Source organism: Polypterus senegalus, chromosome 11 (genome assembly GCF_016835505.1).
Source record: "Polypterus senegalus isolate Bchr_013 chromosome 11, ASM1683550v1, whole genome shotgun sequence".
Lineage (NCBI taxonomy): Eukaryota > Metazoa > Chordata > Cladistia > Polypteriformes > Polypteridae > Polypterus > Polypterus senegalus.
Window position 1 is genome coordinate 3,702,277 of NC_053164.1, and position 24,722 is coordinate 3,726,998.

The window sequence follows — 24,722 nt, forward strand, 5'->3', positions numbered from 1 at the left end:
TACAGATGCCCCTGGTGGAGGGTCTGGTTTTATCCCTTGGTCTAATTATACAGCTTATTTTTTGGTTATCAATTAATTTAAGGTTTGTATCAAGACTAAATTTACTGGATGCCCCACAACAGGGATTATGGGTAACAGCTTCAGGAAAATAACAGGTGGGATAAAGAACAGCCTGTGATTTAAGATCACATGACTGCGACCTGGAAGGTGCTCTAATCAGTCAACCAGGCAGTTTTGCTGGCATATTTTGGGATAATACATAAGATCCCCTCCAGTTAGGATGAAGACCATCTCTTCTAAAAAATCCAGGCCTTTCTCAAAAATTATCCCAATTGTTTACAAACGCTATGCTTTTTTTTTGCACACCAGGTTTCTAGCCAGCAGTGAAAGGAATGCTTGCGAAGGGCTATGTGCCTGTGGGAGACACCGCTGCTCTCTGTTTCCGCTCGCTGATCCGCTCTCTGTTTCCGCTCGCTGATCCGCTCTCTGTTTCCGCTCGCTGATCCGCTCTCTGCTTCCCACTGCAGTAGACTGCAGAACACGTAACACACATTATTTACCCTCTACAACTCTAAGTAACTCACACGCAGGTAAACAGAATTGAACTGAGAGAACTTTCTGCCTTTTCTGTGTTGGTGAGTGGATGGGATAGCAGGCTGCTTGCTGCCTGTGCTGATTGACACATTTACAATACAAAAGACGCTGACGGAGAGCTCTGTCAAAGAAACAAAGGAATTTAATGTGGGCTGGGATTACGAGTTTTTTTTTTTTTTTTTAGGCTTTAGTACTGGGGTGTTGTACCGTGTTAGCCATTATGAATGTAGAGAAAAGCCAAACAAAATGACACCTTTTATTGGCTAACTAAAAAAGATTACAATATGCAAGCTTTCAAGGCAACTCTTTCAATAAAAGGTGTCATTTTGCTTTCCTTTTCTCTACATTCGTAGGCTTTGGTAATTCTATTATTAATTGTCAAAGATTCTGATCCATACAACAATGCTGGTCTGACCACTTTATAAACATTACCATTCTCTACCCTTTAATCTTTCGTCAAATAGCACATCTTTACATAGTTTTTCTTAGATTACAGATTATGAATCTGAAGATAAAATTAAAGACACCTCCTATAGCCTTTGTTGAATGTCTGGATTCTGGATGGAGGTATTTTGGACCATTCTTCTTACAAAATCTCTCCAGTTCAGTTAAATTGGATGGCTGCTGAGCATGGACAGCCTGCTTCAAATCATCCCATAGATTTTCGATGATGTTCAAGTCAGGGGACTGTGACTGTCATTCCAGAACATTGTACTTCTCCCTCTGCATGAATGCCTTTGCAGATTTCGAACCGTGTTTTGGGTCATTGTCTTGTTGGAATATCCAACCCCTGCGTAACTTCAACTTTGTGACTGATGCTTGAACATTAATCTGAAGAATATGTTGATATTGGGTTGAATTCATCCGACCCTCGACTTTAACAAGGGCCCCAGTCCCTGAACTAGCCACACAGCCCCACAGCATGATGGGACCTCCACCAAATTTGACAGTAGGTAGCTGGTGTTTTTCTTGGAATGCGGTGTTCTTCTTCCACCATGCAAAGTGTTTTTGTTATTACCAAATAACTCTAATTTTTGTCTGATCAGTTCAAAGCACTTTGTTCCAAAATGAATCTGGCTTGTCTAAATGAGCATTTGCATACAACAAGCGACTCTGTTTGTGGTGTGAGTGCAGAAAGGGCTTCTTTCTCATCACCCTGCCATCCAGGTGTTCTTTGTGCAAATTTAGCTGAATTTTAGAATGATGTACAGAGACACCATCTGCAGTGAGATGTTCTTGCAGGTCTTTGTAGGTGATCTGTGGGTTGTCTGTAACTATTCTTACAATCCTGCACATATGCCGATTCTGTATTTTTCGTGGTCTGCCAGACCTGCTGGGTTGGTTTAACAGTAACTGTGCCTGTGGCCTTCCATTTCCCGATTCCATTCCTTCCAGTTGAAACTGACAATTTAAACCTCTGAGATGGCTTTTTGTAGCCTTCCCCTAAATCATGAGACTGAACAATCTTTGTTTTCAGATCTTTCGAGAGTTGCTTTGAGGATCCCATGCTGTCTGTCACTCTTCAGATGAAAGTCAAAGGGAAGAACAACTTGCGATTGCCCACCTTAAATACCTTTTCTCATGATTGGACACACCTGTCTATGAAGTTCAAGGCTTAACGAGCTAATCCAACCAATTTGGTGTTGCAAGTAATCAGCATTGAGTAGTGACATGCATTCAAATCAGCAAAATTACAAGGGGACCCGCATTTTTGCAGTGTCAGTTTTTTACATTTGATTTAATTTCATACAACTAAATGCTGCTTCACTAAAAATCTTTGTTTGGTAAACACCCCAGTACTCCGATGTTCCTAGGAAATGAAAGACATACCACTGTTATCTTTTTTGTTGAAAGTCGAGTAAGTTATTATGCAGGCTGAGAGGGGTTCCCAAACTTTTTCACATGACTGTATATACTACAAGCCCCATTCTCACAAATAAGCAAAGAAAAAACTTCCCACAGTGAGCTCAAGGTTACTAAACAAAAGACTTTCCTTTCTGTGATTATTTCTGAGGCAGCCAAAATACATCACAAAACGAACACCAGAACAAGGCAAGCTTTATCCCAGGAAAATGAGAGACTTCAGGCCAGAATAGACCTCAGAAAAGAAGGCCAAGCTTTAAAATTCAAAACAATAGCAAAAAGACTCTCAAAACATATGTCTCTTCAGTGGGAGAACAGCATAGACTCCAGCTGGAGTAAAGACATGCCCACAAAATCTTATAAAAAGGAAGTTTATTAGCAAAAAAAAAGAAAGTCACAATAGACACATTATTGTTCACACCAGACAGTGTAGTTGCAGGGCTCACTGAACAATAAATTGAGAACAAATTAAGGGAGATTACTCCTAAAATAGATGCCAGACGTATGAGGCCTCATATGGAATATTGTATGAAGTTTTGGTCTCTTGATTGCAAAAACATAACAAACATGCTAGATTAGGCTTAATAACACTGATTTCAGGACTGCAGGGTTTGAGCTATGAGAAAATCTTTCAAAATGAAGCAATCAGAGGTTAAATGGAGACACAAAAGAAATTTTCAAAATTATAAAGGGAATTGGTATGATGGATGCCAGCTGTTGCTTGACTAATGAATTCAACTAGAACATGGAGGCACAGATGGATGCTATTCTGAAATAAATATTGCACAGTCATTAGCAAGTACTTCAACACACTGAGACCATATAAATGTGGAAATTACCAAATAGTAATATTTGAAGATCTTAAACTCTTGACTTGGTTATTGTTTTTCAGAAGGTGGATAATGTTATGAGTTGTTAAGGGGTATGAGCTAGTATCTGGAGGCAGGAAAAGAAATAATTGATGAGAGAACAGAATGATTAAAGGAGACATCTAGCATCATAGCCTAAGAAAGGCAGAAAATGTATATACTGGGAAGACAAGGATAGGACAGATTACCAAAACTAGAAAAACTAACAAAAGACAAAGTCATTAGTACTGAGTTAAAAGTTCTTGCATTAGATCATCTGTGGACATACTGCATGTGTGTAGCAATGTAGCAACACAAAAATCAAAGATGAGCTATGAGTGTCATTTCTAAAAAATGATGCGATTAAAACATGAAACTAAAAACATCTTCTTCTTCTTTCGGCTGCTCCCATTAGGGGTCACCACAGCAGATCATCTTCTTCAATATCCTTCTGTCTTTTGCATCTTGCTCTCTTACACACATAACCTGCACGTCCTCTCTCGCCACATCCATAAACCTTCTCTTAGGCCTTTCTCTTTTCCTCTTACCTGACAGCTCTATCCTTAGTACCCTTCTCTCAATATACCCAGCATCTCTCCTCTCCACATGTCCAAACCAACACAATCTCACCTCTCTGACTTTGTCTCCAAACCATCCAACTTGAGCTGACCCTCTAATGTCCTCATTTCTAATCCTGTCCATTCTTGTCACACCCAATGCAAATCTTAGCATCTTTAACTCTGCCACTTACTATTTATCACGGAAGGGGTTTAGAGTACATATCTCCTTAAAACATAAATCCCCTATCTTAAATGTGCAGGTTCTTTTCAATGTGGACCAATAGTTTAGGTGACTTCTCTATCACTATTCTTGGTTGACTATTGTTTCACTTTCCAACATTTGGGGATATAAAATTCACAGTTACTATGCACATGAACCCAGGACTACAATCCACTATCTTACTGACCTTACTGCCAGTAGTTCCTTTAGACTTCACCCCTGGTATGACTGTCACTGTAGCTTCTCTGTTGAGAGTCTGATCTCTCCCTCACCCGTGGTTTTTCTAGCTGAGAAAAGCACCTGGTTTTCAGCACCTGGTGGTTACAAATGACCAAATATGCAGACAAGAAAGCAGGATTTAATATATTTTAAACTTTAAGCATTATCAAAACCGACAGTGCCATTGTAATCAGAATAACTATTTCATAAATGTGATTTGTGAGCCTAATCGTGTTATCACACATGCAGCTGAAGTTTCAGGCAGGGACCTTAAGCAATTAAAGTGGGCATTTTTAGGCAGAGGCCATGAGTGATTAGTACAAGTGCACTGTGTGCAGATGGGGAAAACGGTGCTATATTGGGTCCATATATAAGATATTCAAACAGCTCAGTTAGTAGTTACCTATACCTGGTCATTTTCACAAATAGCTCACTAATTGCACAAAATGTGTGGTTATTTATGACAGCCAATATATATATACAAACCAGATTACAAAAAAGTTGGGACACTAAACAAATTGTGAATAAAAACTGAATGCAATGATGTGGAGATGGCAAATGTCAATATTTTATTTGTAATAGAACGTAGATGACAGATCAAACGTTTAATCCGAGTAAATGTATCATTTTAAAGGAAAAATATGTTGATTCAAAATTTCACGGTGTCAACAAATCCCAAAAAGTTGGGACAAGTAGCAATAAGAGGCTGGAAAAAGTAAATTTGAGCATAACGAAGAGCTGGAAGACCAATAAACACTAATTAGGTCAATTGGCAACATGATTCGGTATAAAAAGAGCTTCTCAGAGTGGCAGTGTCTCTCAGAAGCCAAGATGGGTAGAGGATCACCAATTCCCACAATGTTGTGCAGAAAGATAGTGGAGCAATATCAGAAAGGTGTTACCCAGCGGAAAATTGCAAAGACTTTGCATCTATCATCATCAACTGTGCATAACATCATCCGAAGATTCAGAGAATCTGGAACAATCTCTGTGCGTAAGGGTCAAGGCTGTAAAACCATACTGGATGCCCGTGATCTCCGGGCCCTTAAACGACACTGCACCACAAACAGGAATGCTACTGTAAAGGAAATCACAGAATGGGCTCAGGAATACTTCCAGAAACCATTGTCAGTGAACACAATCCACCGTGCCAACCTCCATTGCCAGCTGAAACTCTACAGTGCAAAGAAGCCATTTCTAAGCAAGATCCACAAGCTCAGGCGTTGTCACTGGGCCAGGGATCATTTAAAATGGAGTGTGGCAAAATGGAAGACTGTTCTGTGGTCAGACGAGTCATGATTCAAAGTTCTTTTTGGAAATCTGGGACGCCATGTCATCCGGACCAAAGAGGACAAGGACAACCCAAGTTGTTATCAGCGCTCAGTTCAGAAGCCTGCATCTCTGATGGTATGGGGTTGCATGAGTGCGTGTGGCATGGGCAGCTTGCATGTCTGGAAAGGCACCATCAATGCAGAAAAATGTATTCAGGTTCTAGAACAACATATGTTCCTATCCAGACGTCATCTGTTTCAGGGAAGACCCTGCATTTTTCAACAAGATAATGCCAGACCACATTCTGCATCAATCACAACATCATGGCTGCGTAGGAGAAGGATCCGGGTACTGAAATGGCCAGTCTGCAGTCCAGATCTTTCACCTATAGAGAACATTTGGCACAGCATAAAGAGGAAGGTGCGACAAAGAAGGTCCAAGACGATTGAACAGTTAGAGGCCTGTATTAGACAAGAATGGGAGAGCATTCCTATTTCTAAACTTGAGAAACTGGTCTCCTCGGTCCCCAGACGTCTGTTGAGTGTTGTAAGAAGAAGGGGAGATGCCACACAGTGGTGAAAATGGCCTTGTCCCAACTTTTTTGGGATTTGTTGACACCATGAAATTTTGAATCAACATATTTTTCCCTTAAAATGATACATTTTCTCAGTTTAAACTTTTGTTCCGTGATTTATGTTCTATTCTGAATAAAATATTAGAAGTTGGCACCTCCACATCATTGCATTCAGTTTTTATTCACGATTTGTATAGTGTCCCAACTTTTTTGGAATCCGATATATATCGGGATACCTACATGCTGGGAGGACCAGAGGAGCAAGCATGGCCAGTACGTTACCTCCTCCAGGAAACTAAATGGCAACACCCCTGGGCTTGCAGTGCCTCGGTCTCCTGCAATGCCGATCTTCAGAACATTCTGGATTAGATGCAAATTGCCATCATAAAAACTGAGGCAGCAAACTTTGTGAAAATTCATATTTGTCATTCTCAAAACTTTTCACCACGACTGTAGAGAGTATAGAATTGGGGAAATGTGAGTCCATTTGTGTGAGTGTGTTAATAGTCTGGCAACTGCATTTTGGACAGTTTGAAGATGAGACAAGGCATCTTTACTTAGACAGGTAAAGAGGGAATTATAATAATCCTACACAGATTGATTAAATATGACACCTGTCTTACATAGGGATGCATGAGAAGAGGTGGAGATGGTGGAAGGTTGTTGAGGAATTACCGGGTGCAGATCTGGAGGGCAATTTTAGCTTTTTATTTTCTCTCAGCTTCTTTTGCTCTCACCCTGAACCCCTGGCAGTTTAAAGTGCACGCACTGGAGAATTTAGGAAGAGGCCTTATGGGTGCAGCCTTTGCAGTGCTGAATTTTGCTGCTATTCACTCCAAATGTTTTGGCAAGTTGTCCCTAGATGTCTTGTTTGAGGATCACATGTGACACCACATAACTAAGAAAACATGGATGGAGCATTAATGTGGATGTAAGAACACTCCTGAAATCTGATCAAAAACACTTTTTTTACTGCACTTTGACTCTATTGTACTTGCCAAGCTTCTATGTAATAACATTCGTACAGTCAGAGCTGTTCAACGCACTCATTCCTGCAGATACTCAGTTTTGGAAGTTGCTTCTGTTCTGTTATGAGTTTCACAGATTCAGCGATGTGCATATTTACAGTAAACACATTTAAAAAAAATAAATTACACATTTTGACTTGATTGCTCTGATTTATGTGCTCTTAACTAGTGGGTTTGAACTTGTAATACTGCACTCCTTTGGGAAACTCTGTCAGCGTTACCATGTTAATTATAGGGTCATACGAGAATGTCAGACCTCCTAAGTGTTTTATTAGAATGTGTTTTTAAATTGTCTCAAATGTGGAGAAGTAAAACAAAATGCTAGTAATTTATCTGCAGGATTATCTTCATTAATAAGAAGTCTACTTTGACCTAATGGCACTAATGAACAGTGTTCTTTTCATTTCACTTTGGCATATCATGAACTAGAAGATGTCTAGAAAATTAGTTTTTCTTATTTTGTTCTGTTTGTGCTGTTTTAATCAATTCTTACATAATCTTGGCGCTTTGATTTTGTCTGCTTCCCCACTAGCCCACTCAAAATAAAGTTTAATAGATTGGTTTACTGGGATCTGTAATGTTTTCCATGTTGTCGGTCTCCTTTTGTTGTTTATCCACCTTAATTAAATTGTCTTTGTGTATGTCTGGTTTCTATGTCTCTGTCATTTCTATTAGGGTTGTCATAATACCAAAATTTCAACCTTTAATACAATACTAAAAAAAATACAATACAAGTTCAACACCATTTTCGATACCCTGTACAATATATTTTTACTCGATAACAATTGTATTTAAATAAATGGCAATTCTGTATGTATTCAAACCTTCATATTGATGGTGTGAAGCCCAGAATGCATACAGCCGCCCTAATCCCGACACCTACAGGCAGGAGACAGGTTTAGCACACAGCACACGGTTTATTTATACAATTCTCCAATCACCAACACACAAGGCTCAGAAAGATCAACACAGTCCCTTCCACCTCCACTGCTCCTCAGGCTCTGTCCTCTTCCTCCCGATTCTGGCCGTCAACTTCTGGCGACTGGCCCCTTTTTATAGGGCACCCGGAAGGACTCCAGGTGCCTAATGAGCTTCTTCAGGTGTGGCGAAAGTGTTGCCAAATAGGGCCCTGGAAATGTTCGTGTGCCCCCCGGTGGTGGTCACAGGCCCCAACAGGGTTAAGCTTCTATGCTCATGACCCATGGTCCCGCTGGAAACCAAGGGGCTACCCTCGGTCGGTCCAGGGGAGAAATTGTCCTAGAAGTACTCTCTCCCCTGGTCCTTCCATAATCGGAGCATACCGGCCAGGTAAGGGCACTGGCCATCCACCACAAATGAAAAATAGAATGGAAATTTTAGTCATTACATAAAAATATGAAGGTTGACAAAAAAAGGTTGTCCCTGTTTCTTTTTCTGGAAGGTAGACTTGGGAATGCTGTGTAGGTCTTTGTGAATGGCATACAAGATGGGAGTAGATTCATACCTGGTGGCATGGATCGTGGACAATCTTACAGACAGACCTCAGTATGTGCATCTCAGGAAATGTAGGTCTGACATTGTGGTCAGCAACACAGGAGCACCACAAGGGAATGTGCTTTCAGACTTCCAATACGACTCGGAGTCCTGCCACGTGCAAAAGTTTTCTGACGACACTGCTATTGTGGGCTGCATCAGGAGTGGGCAAGAGGAGGAGTATAGGAAGCTAATAAAAGACTTTGTTAAATGGTGCAACTCAAACCACTTACACCTGAACACCAGCAAGACCAAGGAACTGGTAATGGATTTTTGGAGGTCCAGGCCCCTCAAGGACCCTGTGAGGTTGTGGTGAGTGCCCTCTTCTATGCGGTGATGTGCTGGGGAGGCAGCATAAAGATGGACGCCTCACACCTGGACAAACTTGTTAGGAAGGCAGGCTCTATTGTAGAAATGAAGCTGGACAGTTTAACATCTGTGGCAGAGCGATGGACGCTAAGCAGGCTCTTGTCAATCAAGGAGAATCCACTGCATCCACTGAACAGGATCATCTCCAGGCAGAGGAGTAGCTTCAGTGACAGACTGCTGTCACCGTCATGCTCCACTGACAGACTGAGGAGATCGTTCCTCCCCCACACTATGCGACTCTTCAAATCCACCCAGGGGAGTAAACGCTAACATTATTCAAAGTTATTGTCTGTTTTTACCTGCATTTTTTTTACTCTTTAATTTAATATTGTTTTTTGTGTCCGTATACTGCTGCTGGATTATGTGAATATCTATCTATCTATCTAACTACAATGACACGTCTGAACCTGCTGTTGAACTTCCATATCCATCAGCGTTCTGTTACAGATTGTGAAAGAATCTCATACGTGTCATCATGGAGGATGAAGAAGATATTCCTGTGAGAGTACAGCAGAGGTGTTTTACGTTTAGCTTCTATTTTCAAACGTCACTCTATCGTCTTTGGCAGTTAACACTAGAATCCCTGAAGCCTACAAAAAAAGTCGTAATATCAGAAGCAGCCTGCTATCCAACGCCATTCCCTACCGATACAGCTGAAGTTCACCCAGCTCAAGTATCTTTATTGTGGTGTGAGGTGCCTGGAGTTGTATATGGTAAATAATATATTGTTATTTGGAATACATACATTTAAAGTGTGTTCCGTGTCTACAATGATCCGTGTAAATGTTAGATGACAGTAAATGCAAGGCAAATAGTCAAATATCAATTGACACAAAATCAACATGGCTGGTCCAGAAGTAAGAACTGCTGCCTCATATTCAAAAGGTAGTAGAGTAGAGTAGTGAGCTGCTACTATCTTTTTCTGTAATATGCTACTGTGGCTGTCCGTTTGTCTGTCCAGGATTTTAAATCACCTGTAGCTTGTAAACCGTTTAACTTATTGACCTGAAATTTGGTACACATATCCTACATGACGTCTACTATCTGCGTTTAGGGTGATGATTGACCTTCAAGGCTTTTCCTCTTTTTATTTTATTGTAGAATCAACTCTCGACAGCGGCCAGCAGGGCGGCTGTGTGGTGCATGCTTACGGGCGCCATTCTCAACCTCTGAGCAAACAAATGCTAAACGTAGAGAGAAAGAGGAGGAAAACTATGAATGCTCAAGTCAAGTGTATTCACTGCACGTTATCGGTTTCTTTATAAACGTGGTTCTCCAATTCAGACACACAAGAGGGACGTCAATGCTGCTTCTCACAATATCTCCCTCAACCTATAATGTTAAATTATCATTTTCTTCAAAGTACATTATCAAAAGCTAAGGTGGGAACAAAGTCTCCATGGCACCCGTGGATCAGTGGTGCAACAGAGCATCACCCCATCTTCACCTCGTTTGTTTCTACCTACCATTGGGTGAGTAGTGTCGGACTGGTAATAATAATAATACATTTTATTTATATTGCACTTTTTATTTTAGCAATCTCAAAGTGCTACAGAGTAAAAAATAAAATAATAAACAAGAGAATCTCTAAAATACTTTAACAAAATGTCTTTCTAAAAAGATGAGTTTTTAGGTTTCGTTTAAAAGCATCAATCGAATGTGGGGCTCTCAGGTAGTCAGGGAGGTATATCAAGGCAAACCTTATTCTTGTACTAAGAACAATAATAAGGCTGATATTAAATAATTATGAAACATAGTCTGGCAGACGTACTGGCCATTGTGTTTGTGTTGTTGTTTGTATAATATATGCTCATATATTACAGGCAGCAAAACAACTTTACCTTGGCTGTTACAGACTCAAATCAAATATGTTTTTATTCTGTAATAGTAACAATAAATGAAGCTCACTACTCAAAATGGTACATGTACAGAGGACCCTAGATTGAAGCTGCAGCCTTTTATTTATGAGAAAGCAGTTCTTACCTCTGCACCAGCCAAGTAGACACAGATTTTTTGTATATTGATATCTGGGCTTTGGTTTTTACTCATTGACAGCAACATGTAAATTGAATAATTTATTTTTCTTTGGTTATATTCTTGAATAAAGGCGCACTTATTTTGTTATACTTGTACCTTTTCATATTTGGACTTCAATCTTCACACATTATACACTTCATTTCAACATTTTATCATTATTACTGTAACATGAAAAATGTTTCTGTTTTAGTTCACCATTTCTTGCCTTGCATTTCCTGTCATCCTACATTTATGCAGATCGTTGTAGACACGGAGCACACGTGAAATGTATGTATTCCAGTTAACAATTTATTATTTACCTTACACCGTTCCAGACACTTCACACCCAGATAAATAGACTTGAGCTGGGAGAATGTTGTGTCCGACTTCAGATCCATTAGTGGGGATGAGTGAGCAGTTTGCCTGCTGCTTGTGCTGATCGACATTTTTGCAAAACAAAAACACTGAGGAAGAGGTGTGAAAGAATTTAAGATGGCCTGGCATTACAACTTTTGTCGTAGGCTCCAGGGATTCTAGTGTTAAGTGAGGTGATGAAATCTCCAACACTGCCAAAGTTGCCATCTTATTAATACCTGTGTGTGGGTGGAAACAGGGCTGCAACTCATGCAATGGTGATCTTTAAGTGCATAAGTAATGTAGGCTGTAGAATCAATCACAGGAAAAATGAGTACTGAAGTAATTTTAAAATACTAAAATCCATACTTATTGATATTTCAATACTGTAGACAATCTTAATACAAACAGACGAGCATCACAAACATTGACTGCTTTTATGAATCCCATACCAAATGGCATAGAAGACAGACATATAAATTTTCCATTCCAAGAGATGGTACATCACAAAAATTTTGTAGTAATTAATTGTATTACAATATATGCATGTGGTGTGCCATCTGTTGGAATGACAAGTGCAATGCATTTTAGAACTACATGCATTACAAAATATCTTCCCATAGGTGCTGCACAGCAGATATTAATGCTGAAGTTTATGTTGTTTACTTAGAATTAAACCCATCTTAAAACAGGTAGCACAACTAGCATATTTATATTTATTAACTATTAGTTTAACTGACTTAACTCCAGGTAAGGAGCATTAGACAGGGTTAAATGTATTTAATTAACAATATCAACAATAAAAAAAAAAACAGAACAAAGGGTATACCCATTTTAATATGGCTGTCGCATAAGCCAACATCAGTGTCAGTCAACAGCACAAGATTGTCAGTGGGTTTGTAATCTCCTGGGGTTATTTCAATAACATCGATACGCTGTCATCGAGATCCTCTTAAACACAAGCCGAGTAAGAAAGGGCAGAAAGAAGAGAGGTTTAGAGAGTAAGCTGCCAACTTCAGAGTGATGGAAAAAGCAGACAGAAGTCCCGTGGCACCTTTTACCTCCCCTTTATGATTCCCAGTTCTTATTCCTATCAGACACAACGGAATCAAGATCTCTCACATTACCTTGACATGCATTGCCCAGGAAGGTCAACAGCATGCTGTCTTCAAAGTGTGGGCTGTTTATCTATGTTTACTGACTGCACTGGGTGGCAGCAGCTTAGAAAGGAAAGGGAATCATCAGAAGTCATAACATGTGCTGCTCTTTTTACCTTTAACCAAGTCAGACATTTTCTGTCTTTTTAGCAATCCTGCTGTGTAATTGAAAGGGGTTTGTTTGTCATAATGCAGTATTACTTATTTTTTACTAGATGTGACCCCGCCCAGCTATACACTCCTGACATCATGCTTATCACTCCCCTCGGCCCACAGTCTCTGTCGTGGAATAGCGTGAATATATATCGCTCCTGCAAATGAACTATGATTCTTAATCGCAATGAGAGAAGTCACAAAATCAACTAGACTGTTCAAGCAAATAATAGAAAAAAACCTGATCTAAATCCGTTCTCTCATGAAAGCGGACAAACACACAGACAGACAGATAGACATTGGATTTTATAAATATAGTGATTGAGCTTCTGTAAAAATATACATTTTTTCCCTTTGAGGACAAATAAAAGTATCTATCTACAGTATCTATCTATCTATCTATCTATCTATCTATCTATCTATCTATCTATCTATCTATCTATCTATCTATCTATCTATCTTTTTCTTCGTCCTCTTCCTCTTTTCCCAGATCGGTGTGGTGTTGATATGCCTGATCAGCCTTCTGTAAACAGCTCAGTCCTGCACCTCCTACCCGGTCAGACCCTTTTCTTCAGATCTTCTTTTACTTTATCCATTCACCTCTGCTTTGGCCTTTCTCACTTTCTCTTCCTCATTCACATAATTCTTTTGCCTACATATTCATTGTCTCTTCTCATCACAAATCCACACCATTTCAATCAACTACCTTTGTTGTACCTCTTATTGTCTCATTTCTTATTCTGTCCTTTTTTGTAACTCCACACATCCATCTCAACATTCTCATGTCTGCCATATCTAAATTCTTCTCTTGAGCTCCCTTTTCTGCCCATGTCTCAACAACAACAACAACATTTATTTATATAGCACATTTTTATACAAACAGTAGCTCAAAGTGCTTTACATAATAAAGAATAGGGTTCTCACAGAAGGACTTGATGATGATGGTCACGTAGACTTCTGCCTTTTAATCCTTTTAATGTCTCATCTCCATACATCATCACTGGTCTTACCACTGTCTTAAAAACCTGACCTTTAACCTTCTCCTTAATTCTTTAATCACACAATACTACTGGTACCTTCTTCTAACTGTTTTATCGCCACTGCACTCTCACATCCAATGTCTTCTAATACACTTCTTTTATTGCTCTTACCTCCACATATCTTTGCTGGTTTTACAACTTAAATTCACACTTAATTCTTCAATTTAGCCAGACTCCTGATTCTTTCTTCCAATTATTCCATCTGCAATGTATTCTGTGGGCTAACTCTGCATCTAATTCTCCATCTGGTGCTATGTACCACTGGCTATTTCACCTTATCCATGTGGAGGTGCAGGTTGGCTCCATGCTCCCTGTATCATTTAGGAGACTCTTGAGCTGGGAGCCGGGCAAATGAGGACATGCTTACTTACATTCAGCAAGGTTAGGTGAAACAAGCACGCAGTACTTTTATTTAAAACCAATTTAAAAAAAAAAACAGTCATTGTTCAAAACAGTGCTGTGTGCCCAATCTTTCATCATAAATAATCTAATAAAAAGTCATTGTGCAAGTGGAGGTTAAAATCCTAAGGCAGGAAACTTTCCTTAAAATCTCAGTCCCCAGTGCATCCCTTTAAAGGTGACGTCTCCTCCTCTTACCGTGTATGGGATCCTGCAGACAGAGGAGACATCCTGGTGACAGGCACAGCCAACCTTCTACTCAAGGTTCAGGTCCCTGCTGTCCATGGCTCCCAGCAAGGCACCAAACCAAAGCTCATTTCTCAAAACCTCAGGTCCCTGAATTCACCTGTGGCCCCCAGTAGAGCGCTGTGCTAAAACTCCCCTCACCGACACCCGCTGCCTCTCCTCAGTCTTACATGGAAAGTTGCTTGAACAAACGGTCACTCGACCTCCTTAAACACGCTCAACCGTAAAGCTCCACTCCAGCAACAACAACATTTATTTATATAGCACATTTTCATACAAAAAAGTAGCTCAAAGTGCTTTACATAACGAAGAAAAATAAGACAAAATAAGAAATTAAAATAAGACAACATTTGTTAACAAAGAATAAGAGTAAGGTCCGATGGCCAGGATAGACAGAAAAAACAAAAAAAAACTCCAGACGCCTGGAGAAAAAAAATAAAATCTGCAGGGGTCCAGGCCACGAGACCACCCAGTCCCCTCTGGGCAATCTACCTAACATAAATGAAATAGTCCTCTTTGTATTTAGGGTTCTCATGGACGCTCTTGATGATGATGGTCATGCAGACTTCTGGCTTTTAATCCATCACTGTTGGAACATCACGGTGCTTTGAGTAGATGGTGGTGGTGCAAGCCACCGCGCGGGAAGCATATTGTATATCATTGAGGAGTTTTAGTTAATACGTAATACATGCTCTGATTGGGTAGCTTCTAAGCCATCTGCCAATAGCGTCCCTTGTATGAAATTAACTGGGCAAACAAACTGAGGAAGCATGTACCATAAATTAAAAGACCCATTGTCCGCAGAAATCCGTGAACCAGTGAAAAATCCGTGATATATATTTAGATATGCTTACATTTAAAATCCACGATGGAGTGAAGCCGCGAAAGTCGAAGCGCGATATAGCAAGGGATCACTGTATAACATTCCTTTCTGAATCTCAATCTGTTCATTAATGACATGTAACTGCAGAGAGATGTGAATATCGACTGTTCAAGCACCACACTCTGAAATCAAATTACAGGATGCACATGTAGTCAGATGTCAGTTATGACAAGCTTCTGGTTTTCTTTGCACTTGGTTTAGATTGAGGCATAATTCAAAATCCTAAAATTGAAATGTACTTGAAGTACTTTATGGCCAGCAGATCATGAGTGTTTTAGAAAAACATTATTTCTCAGGTGATTGCCTTTTTCTGACAATGCTGAGCCTGTCATTTCTCAGAAGTAGTGAGAAAGACTGAAAAATCTCCTTATAATGATGCACTGGTAGACAATTCCATACCTGATCAGAATGTTGTGGTTGATGATCACTTGTGCTCTAATATATATCTTAAACAATGACTAAGTTGGCCATATCTCTACTAAACTATTTGAACAACTGAGATGGATACAGCTGAAGACCTACACAGCTCTCTAATTCAGTAGCTCCACTTGATAGTAAATTGGATTGCAGGTTTTTGACACCTGGTTTACTTGACTTGAGTCAGATAACCCTTCATCAACGCTAAACTTAACCATAGTGTAACCAGGTGTTATCACCGACATTGTCACACACATGCGAGTAGGAGGCAGCTAAAGGGCTTTAGTAATGGTAATACCACATTCGACCGGGGGCGGTAGGGTGCACTGACTGTCTTTCTCAGTTCCTTACAGACCTTTCCCGAGAAATCCTGCCAGGTTCCGGTGCCTCCAAAGACCTTACTTCCCTTCGATGATGTAACTTCTGGTCCAGACGACATCACTTCCGGTTCTGGCCCCATTCGATGACGTCACTTCCTATACGGGCCTTTAAAGCCGCCATCTTACCACCAATGAAGCAGTTCTGTTTTGGATTCAGTTTTGTGAACAACTCTGGTCTTTTCAAAAAGCCCTTTGCAGACAGGTATTTTATATGGGTGGCTTACCCAAACGTTTTCATGATGTCTGGTCTGTTTTTCTATGAAAATGTATAATGTAAGGTGACGACTGCCTCAATGGAGTTGAACCCTGCAGCTAGAGTCTACTGAAACAATTGGTAAAGTTTATCAGTAACTCGACAGAAGTGCCTGCAAACTGGTGAAAAACTAAACCTACTGTTGTGCTTTTATTGTTGCTTTATTTATTTATTTTTTATTTATTTGTATTAGTTATCTAAACTTTACTTTTACTGCTGAAAACACTAGATATTGTAGAAATAATCTGGTGCCCAAGTAATGTTTCTACATATTTTTCACCTCCCTCTGACCTTCTCTCGCTTTTGCTCTCTCTCAAAATAAATAGCTGAAGGATCAGACACTCTGCTTTTAACATCTTGCATTGCACAGTCTCTGGTGAGGGGTTAGGTGCTGCTCTTGTGTTCTATTCTGATGGCTGTCAAATATCATTTTAAGGATTGATATTGATTTCTTTCTGTATTATACACTGATGAGCCAAAACATTATGCTCACCTGACTAGTATGCTGTTGCTCCTCTGTGTGTTGCCAAAACTGAGCGGACCCACCGAGGTACGGACATGTACCTGAGCTCTGGCGGCATACTATGGTATTGGGCACCATGACGTTAGCAGAAGATCCTCTAACCCCTATAAGTTGTGAGGTGGAGCAGCTGCAGATCTGAGTCGTCGTTCAACTGGATTGAAATCTCAGGAAACTGGAGGACAGGATAACACATTGAACCCTTCATCATGCTCCTCAAACCATTACTAAACAATTCATGCAGTGTAGCAGAGTGCATTTTCCTGATGAATGATGTCACTTCTCTGGAGAAATACTATTGCTGTGAAGCGGTGTACTTGGTCTACAATGATATTTACGTAGATGGTACATGTAATATTAATTTCTACATAAATGCCTGGACCAAAAGTTCCCAGTAGAACACTCACTAAAGCATCACACTCTTCCACTGGCAAGTCTTCTTCCCACAGTGTCTCCTGGTGTTATCTGTTTCCTAGTTAAAGGATGCACATGAACACAAGATGCAACAGAAAGCAGGATTCATTGGATCAGGTGACCTTCTTCCACTGATAATAGCACATTATTAGCAAGTTTGTCAACTATTCCATATGCCTCTTCAAAAAATCTATTTGTTTGGCAGTATCTTCCACTCATAAACACATGCTGGCTCTTATTTAGTATGTTATTTTCATAGGGATACTCTTATAACTTATTTCTTATTATAGTTTCAATAATTTTTCATGGTAGTGAAATAAGACTTATTGGTATCTAATTACCAGGATCCATTTTGCCACCCTTCTTGAAGATTGGAGTCACATTTGCAGGTACCTGAAGTGACTGCTTAAATGGGACTAATAAGGACTTATAGATGATGCCTTTTGTTTCTTTTAATACAATTGGTAAAATTCAGTTGGGTCCAGAGGTTTTATTAGTCTTCAATGTACTGAGGGCTTGAAGCACCTCTAACTTTTCTATTTTAAAATCTAGAAACTCAAAGCTTGTGTTTACTTCTGCATGAGGCATTTCATTTGCCTCTTTAATTCCATTTGCTCCTGCCTTTTTCTAAAAACTTTAGTGAAATATTTGTTCAGGCAAAGCTCTGAAATACCGACAGCCCAGGAATCTTTGGAGGAAAAGATTCTGTTATGTGATTGGACAACCCACACAGACTCTAATATAGAATGAGCAGGTGGGTGGCCGGTCATTTGAGGTCTTAATGACTGCGATTGTCTCTGACTTTGTTTTTCAGCTTTCCTTTTACAACTGACCATGGGACCCCAGAGGTTTAACTTCTCCAGAGATACCACTGACTTGAGTTATTGATCTCCTCCCCTCTGCTCTCAACTGGCCATTGTTTAACAATTAATTAATAGACAGATAGTGCTGGTTTCCATTAATGTTGATCAGTTGCATACTACTTGGTTTCCCTGTGTGTTCAAACACATTTCTGTTTTCATGTGCACTAATTCTGGATTTAGCATTTTGTAAAATTTACATTAGTACTTTACCTGAGAACTTAGTGAAGAGAGCTATACCAAAATAAGCTGAACTGAAATGAATTTCTTCTAAGTCTGCCTATGATGGAAAAAGAAAAATTTTAAATGCTACAACCAGCATAAGTATTAAGCACTTTATATTGACTCGAATATATTAAGTCACATGTAAGATATGAAGGCTTGATTTTTGACTCCAAACTTAAATTTGACAAATAATAATAATTTTTTGCATTTATATAGTGCTTTTCTCACTACTCAAAGTGCTCAGCAATTGCTCAAGGGCCCTATTTGCATTTATGGGATTTGAACCGGCAACCTTCTGATTGCCAGTGCAGATCCTTAGCCACAGAGCCACCACTCTGCCTACAGGTAAATGTTGTTGTAAAGAGCTGCTTTACAGCCTGGTCAGCATTTGAAGTAAAATCCTGCAGTACTTCTTTATATTACCTGCTCTGTGCCCCAATAAATGCAAGTTATCGGCAATATACTAATAACCCAATTGTGCTTCACTCACTCAGAATATGAACCAACGTAGAAAGCATTTTAAGATGGAGAAGCTGTTATCTGTGGCACCTCTGCAAGAGAACCACCTCTTTCAACCCATGCAAACATATGCAGTTTTTAATATCTGGAAAAAATTTGGGATTAAATTACTAAGAGATCTGTATATAGACAACATCTTTGCAGCCTTTGAACAATTACATTCCAAATTTAACTTTCCAGCTAAACATTTCCTTCACTCTCTTCAAATTAGGAACTCTGTTAAACAGAACCTGCTTGATTTTCCTCATCTTGCACCCTCGTCCATGCTGGAAAAAATATTGCTCAATTTCAAGGACTTAGACACCATCTCTGCAATATCTCTATATATAATTCACTAAGGCAAGACACCCATGGAAAACACGCCGGAAGGGGCATGGATTCACTAAGCACGTCCACGAATTCGGACGCGACGACACAGAAAGAACAGAGTCATTTATATTCAGCTGTCGTGGAGGCTTTATGTACTTCAGAGCCACCTTGACTGTTCATAGAGGCATGTTTCTCGCTGAGGTGAGTCGCCAAATGCAGCGTGTGAGACAGTTTGCGAGGGGTATCCCATGGAATCCTTAAAACAATCCTTTACAACTGATGGTAAAACACATTGAAGTAAGCAGTCTTTAAAAAACGACTTCGTGCACCATAGCAAACTGTTTTACACACTACATACAGCAATTTGCATCCGCGACAAACATGCGTCTTCTTCACTCACGGACAATTATATGTTGCTGTCTCCAGAGTTCCATCTTTTCATTCACTTCCTGTTGTATCCTCAAACCCTCCCTTTTTAGACAACTGTGTCTTTTCAGAAGTGTTCAACCATCAATAAATAATTATGCAGCGTTTGTTTTGCCGCGGGTTCACTATTGTGTTGTATTTTGCTCTTTCCAGAGTTCCATCTTTTCATTCACTTACTGTTGTATTCTCACACCAACCTGTTTTAGAAAACCGTGTCTTTCCACAAGTGTTTAGCATTCAATAAATAATTATGCATGAGATTGAGCGTGTGTCTAGGCGTGGGTAAGCCGTTGAACCCCATTCGGGCTGCAAACCGTGGAATTCCCACTAAGTGCGACTCATATGCTCCCACTGTTTTCGTCCCTACCCTTTGTACACACCCCCCTCCCACACGTTGACTGTTAATAGAGGCATGCTTCTCGCGGAGGTGAATGCAGCATGTAAAACTGTTTGCGAGGGGTATCCCATGGGATCCTTAAAACATTCCTTTACAACTGAGGTTAAAACACAATGAAGTGAGCAGTCTTTAAAAAATGAGTTTTCAGTTATGACGCACGACCGCATGCACCATAGCAAACTGTTTTACACGCTACATACAGCAATTCGCATTCGCGACAAACATGTCTTCTTAGATGCTCCTGCACTTTGTACACCCCCCCCTCCCACCTCGCTACTACCGTGGTCGGGTGTCTTGGTGAATTATATATGGAAAGGCAGCCCACGGACGATTGTGTGTTGGTTCGTTTCTGTGCATTGTTACAGTGTTGCTTTTCTTGCTAATTTATTACATTACCGATTTTTCAAATGTTAATTTTCTCCCTGTGCTTAAAAATTATTAAAAAACCGGCCTGATTATGCCGCGGGTTGGTTAGTATAACATTATTTTACAGTCCTTCCCTTTCAAAGATCCAAGAGGACAATGGGAAAAAGTCTCTCTCAATCAATATATCAGAAAAGGATTGGAAAATAGCAATGCAGAGACTTCACTCAAGCTCCATATCTGCAAAGCATACAATTACACAGCACATCTGTCTCGCCTAAAACTGTCCAAAATGTTTCCAGGGCAAGATCCAACCTGTGAAGGCTGCAATCAAGTCCCAGCCTCAATGAGTCACATGTTTTGGGCTTGCGCCAAATTAACATCATTTTACACACATTATTACCTTTCAGACAGCCTTGGTGTCCCAATCCCTCCTAACCCATCATCAGCTGTGTTTGGGGTTCTTCCAGATGGGTTTAAAGTGGAGAAGGACAAACAAACTGTGATTGCATTCACTACACTCTTGGCACGCAGACTTATTTTGCTAAACTGGAAGAATCCTAACTCTCCTTTTTTAAGTCAGTGGGAAACCGATGTGTTATACTATTTGAAATTGGAAAAAATCAAATATTCAGTTAGAGGATCCGTACAGAATTTTTTTCAAAACCTGGCGGGATCTAATCAATTATGTTTTAGAATAAGCTCTTAAAGCACAGAGGAAGCAATTATCTCCACATTTCTTTTTCTTCTCTATTCATTTCTGTTGGCCTATTAAACTCATCAATTTAGGTATGTTTACAAGCCTTAAGTTTTAACCAGTTGGCCATGCTCTTTCTCTCAGGGGTGGGGAGCGACTTGTTTTCATTCCTATAATTTTTTTAAAAAATTGATCGATTTATATGGAATGATTACAATAAAATTAATAAAAAAAAATGTAAACTGAAAACATATTTGTATTCACTGGTTTTTGGTGCAGAGAAAGGGCTTATTCTTAAAGTGTGTCCAGAATTATGTACAAATGCTGTGTATAACTTTTTTGTTATTTACTTGTTTGTATTTATATTATTTTATTTGTTTTTAACTTTTGTGAATTGTATTTTTACTGGATATTTGTTTTTTTTTTTTATTGTAAAGCACTTTGGTCAACTTGTGGTTGTGCTAAATATGCTATATAAATAAAGCTGACTTGACTTATATTTTCTAAACCAATTTAATTCAATTGAGAAGGATCTTGAAAGTTTTGATTCTGACCTTGCTAAAATCTTTCATACTGTAGGATGAAGGGGGCATTGCCCATTTTGTTAGACTTCCAATAGATTCTACTTGCAGACATCCTGGTTACACTATGATTAAGAAAAGGGTTGGTGTTTATCTGACTCAAGTCAAGTAAAACTAATAAGCTCTAGGCTGTCACAATAAGGGTCTTTTACAGGAGTTTAGTCCGGCGGGTGGCTCATTGTGGAAATGAGGCCTTCTTCCAGGCGGCCAGGCTTTTTGTGCTACACAAACCGAAAGGGTTGTGGGGTCCTAAATGCCCACACTGGGTGGTTTCTTGGTTCTGTGGAGAAAGGAAGGAGAAGAGATTGTTAGAGGCAGTGGCCGGCCCATCTCACCCCGGTGGGTTATCACATATCTTGAAGAAGCTTGTGAGGAGATCCTCTGACGGGCACATGTGATGAGAAGCACTTATCATATTTCTATAATTCTTGAGTTTATAAATAACTGTGTTAATAAATTGTATTATTCTGTTTTTTTACAATGAGTGTGCTTCAGTTAATTGGTTATAATTTTAATGGCTGAGGACCCTCCAACAGAGAAATGTAAGTTACATCAAATGGGAGTCTTACCTGATTATTTAATTGATTACTGACATTGCCAAAAGCCAAGGCTGATCAGCTCAACGCCAATTATTCAATTATTTTTCTCACATCTAAACACCATTTCCCATATTTATTTGGTATCCCAGGGTGGGCATCAAATAGCATTTTCCTACCATGCAAAATAAAATAAAAAGTTAAATGAGTAGGATATAATATTGTAACTAAAAATAGACAAAGAGCACTTTTAAATGTGACTTAATCCAATATGTCTGTATGCTGGGAGAGGCTCTGGCACCCCAAATCCAAAGCTGGATTAAAGGATTTTGAAAAAATGACAGCTGTCACAGATAATCAGCAGGAATGTGTCAATGCTGCCTAGAGAAACCTATAAGAATCAATGGTATCTATGTGTGGGGGTTATCTGATTCAAGTCAAGTGAACTAAGTGACAAAATCCCGTAATCCAATTGGCTGTCCAGCGGAGATAGTGAATCACGAAGCTGTGGAGGTCTGCAGCTGGAGCCGTCTTAGAAATTCAGCTGCACATTCCAGAGTGAATCGCTGAACTGCAACTCTACCAACACTTTGGTCAGCCCTGTTCTTCGTCTGATAACTAAGGTGTACTGTAAGTCGTACTTGAGCTGAGACAAGGTCAAGAGCTGAGACAAAGAGACACCCAAATGGACATTCATTTTAGGCATGTGAGCAACTAACTGAACTCGGTCTGGATGTGATGGACAAAATAAGAAACCTACAGATCTGTAATGGGAATACACTTTGATCCAATAGCTTACACCATCCTTTAAAATGATCTGCATTGCCCTCTTCTTTTTTATATATATATATTTTATATTGGTTGATTTTTATTGAAATCACACAATATTCCATACATATAGATCAATTTTTACAAAAATAGCACCGAAAACAAATCAATCCCCACCCCTGAGAAAGAGAGCATGGCCAGCAGAATAAAACTTAAAGCTAGTAAAAATAAGTAGATAGATGAATTAATAAGTGAATAAAGATAAATGGAGAAAAAAAGAAAAGGGGAGAGAATCTGCTTCTTCAGTGCTTTAAAATTTTATTCTAAAATGTTATTAATTAGATCCTGTCAGGTTTTGAAAAAGTTCTGCACAGATCCTGTAAATGATTTTTTCCAATTACAAATAATATATAACATCATTTACCGACTGACTTAGAATAGGAGAGTTAGGATTCTTCCAGTTGAACAAAACAAGTCTACATGCCATTAGTGTTGTATGGGTGATTACAGTTTGTTTGTCCTTCTCTACTTTAAGCCCCTCTGTGAGCCCACCAATCACAGCTGTTAGTGGATTAGGAGGGATTGTGACACCAAGGCTGTCTGATAAGCATTTAAAGATTTTGGTCCAGAATGAAGATCATTTGGTGCAGGCCCAAAACATGTGGCCCAATGAGGCTGGAACTTGATTGCAACGTTCGCAGTTTGGATCTTACCCTAGAAAAATTTTGGACAATTTTAAGCGAGACAGATGCGCTTGATATATAATTTTGAGTTGAATAATTGTATGCTTTGTGTATATGGAGCGCGAGTGAATTTTCTGCATTGCTGCCTTCCACTCCTTTTCTGAGATATTGAGTGAGAGATCCTTTTCCCACTGTCCTCTTGGATCTTTGAAAGGGAAGGACTGTAAAATGGTTTTATATATTAAGGAAATGCTGTCTGAGTCCTCGAGACTGAGAAATATTTTTTCCTGCATAGAGGAAAGTGGGATGTGAGGAAAATTGGGCAGGTTCTGCTTAACAAAGTTTCTAATTTGAAGGTAGTGAAAGAAATGTGTTGCTGGAAAGTTGCATTCCTCTTTTCTGTTTTCTCTGGGGGAGCTGACTGCTGACAAAACTGTATGTTCACCTTGTGAGCTGAAAGCTGACGAGTGATTCTGTTTTGGGTAAGAAGCCACCCATTCTCTTTGGAGCAAAGACCTCACAAACTCCATAGAGCCTTAGATCTAAACGCTGTGAACTAGCTTTAAGATCCACTCAGCCAGGCCAAACCCTGTGCCCAGTAACTAAGCCCGGTCTAAGAAGACCGTGAAGCAATCATTACTTCAAGAGAGGAACTTCAGCACTTACACTCTTGTGTCAGAAAGAGTAACGCTTTTCCTTATGAAGTTGCAGAGGGCACAGCAAAAAGCCTAACAGAGAACAGAGAACGACAGAATTACATCATACCCTGGACAAAGTATTGTATACTCTAACAAAAAACAAGAGTTCACTCCAATACAAGGAGAGTCCTCCACTTGAATCCAGAGTAACAACACCATCAAGCGTCATTCTTAAATACTTTATTTCAAAAAACTGTCTATCTGTGCCAAGATAAATTAGAACACTGAGCAGTTATATGTTTGTCTGTCTCATCTGTCTTGCATCTTGTCTCCTATGTCGATATATATATTGTGGCCAGGTACAAGAATGACAAGTCGAAGCAACAGAGGAAATGTTGGGACACCAACCAGGTCATCCCATTTAATCTT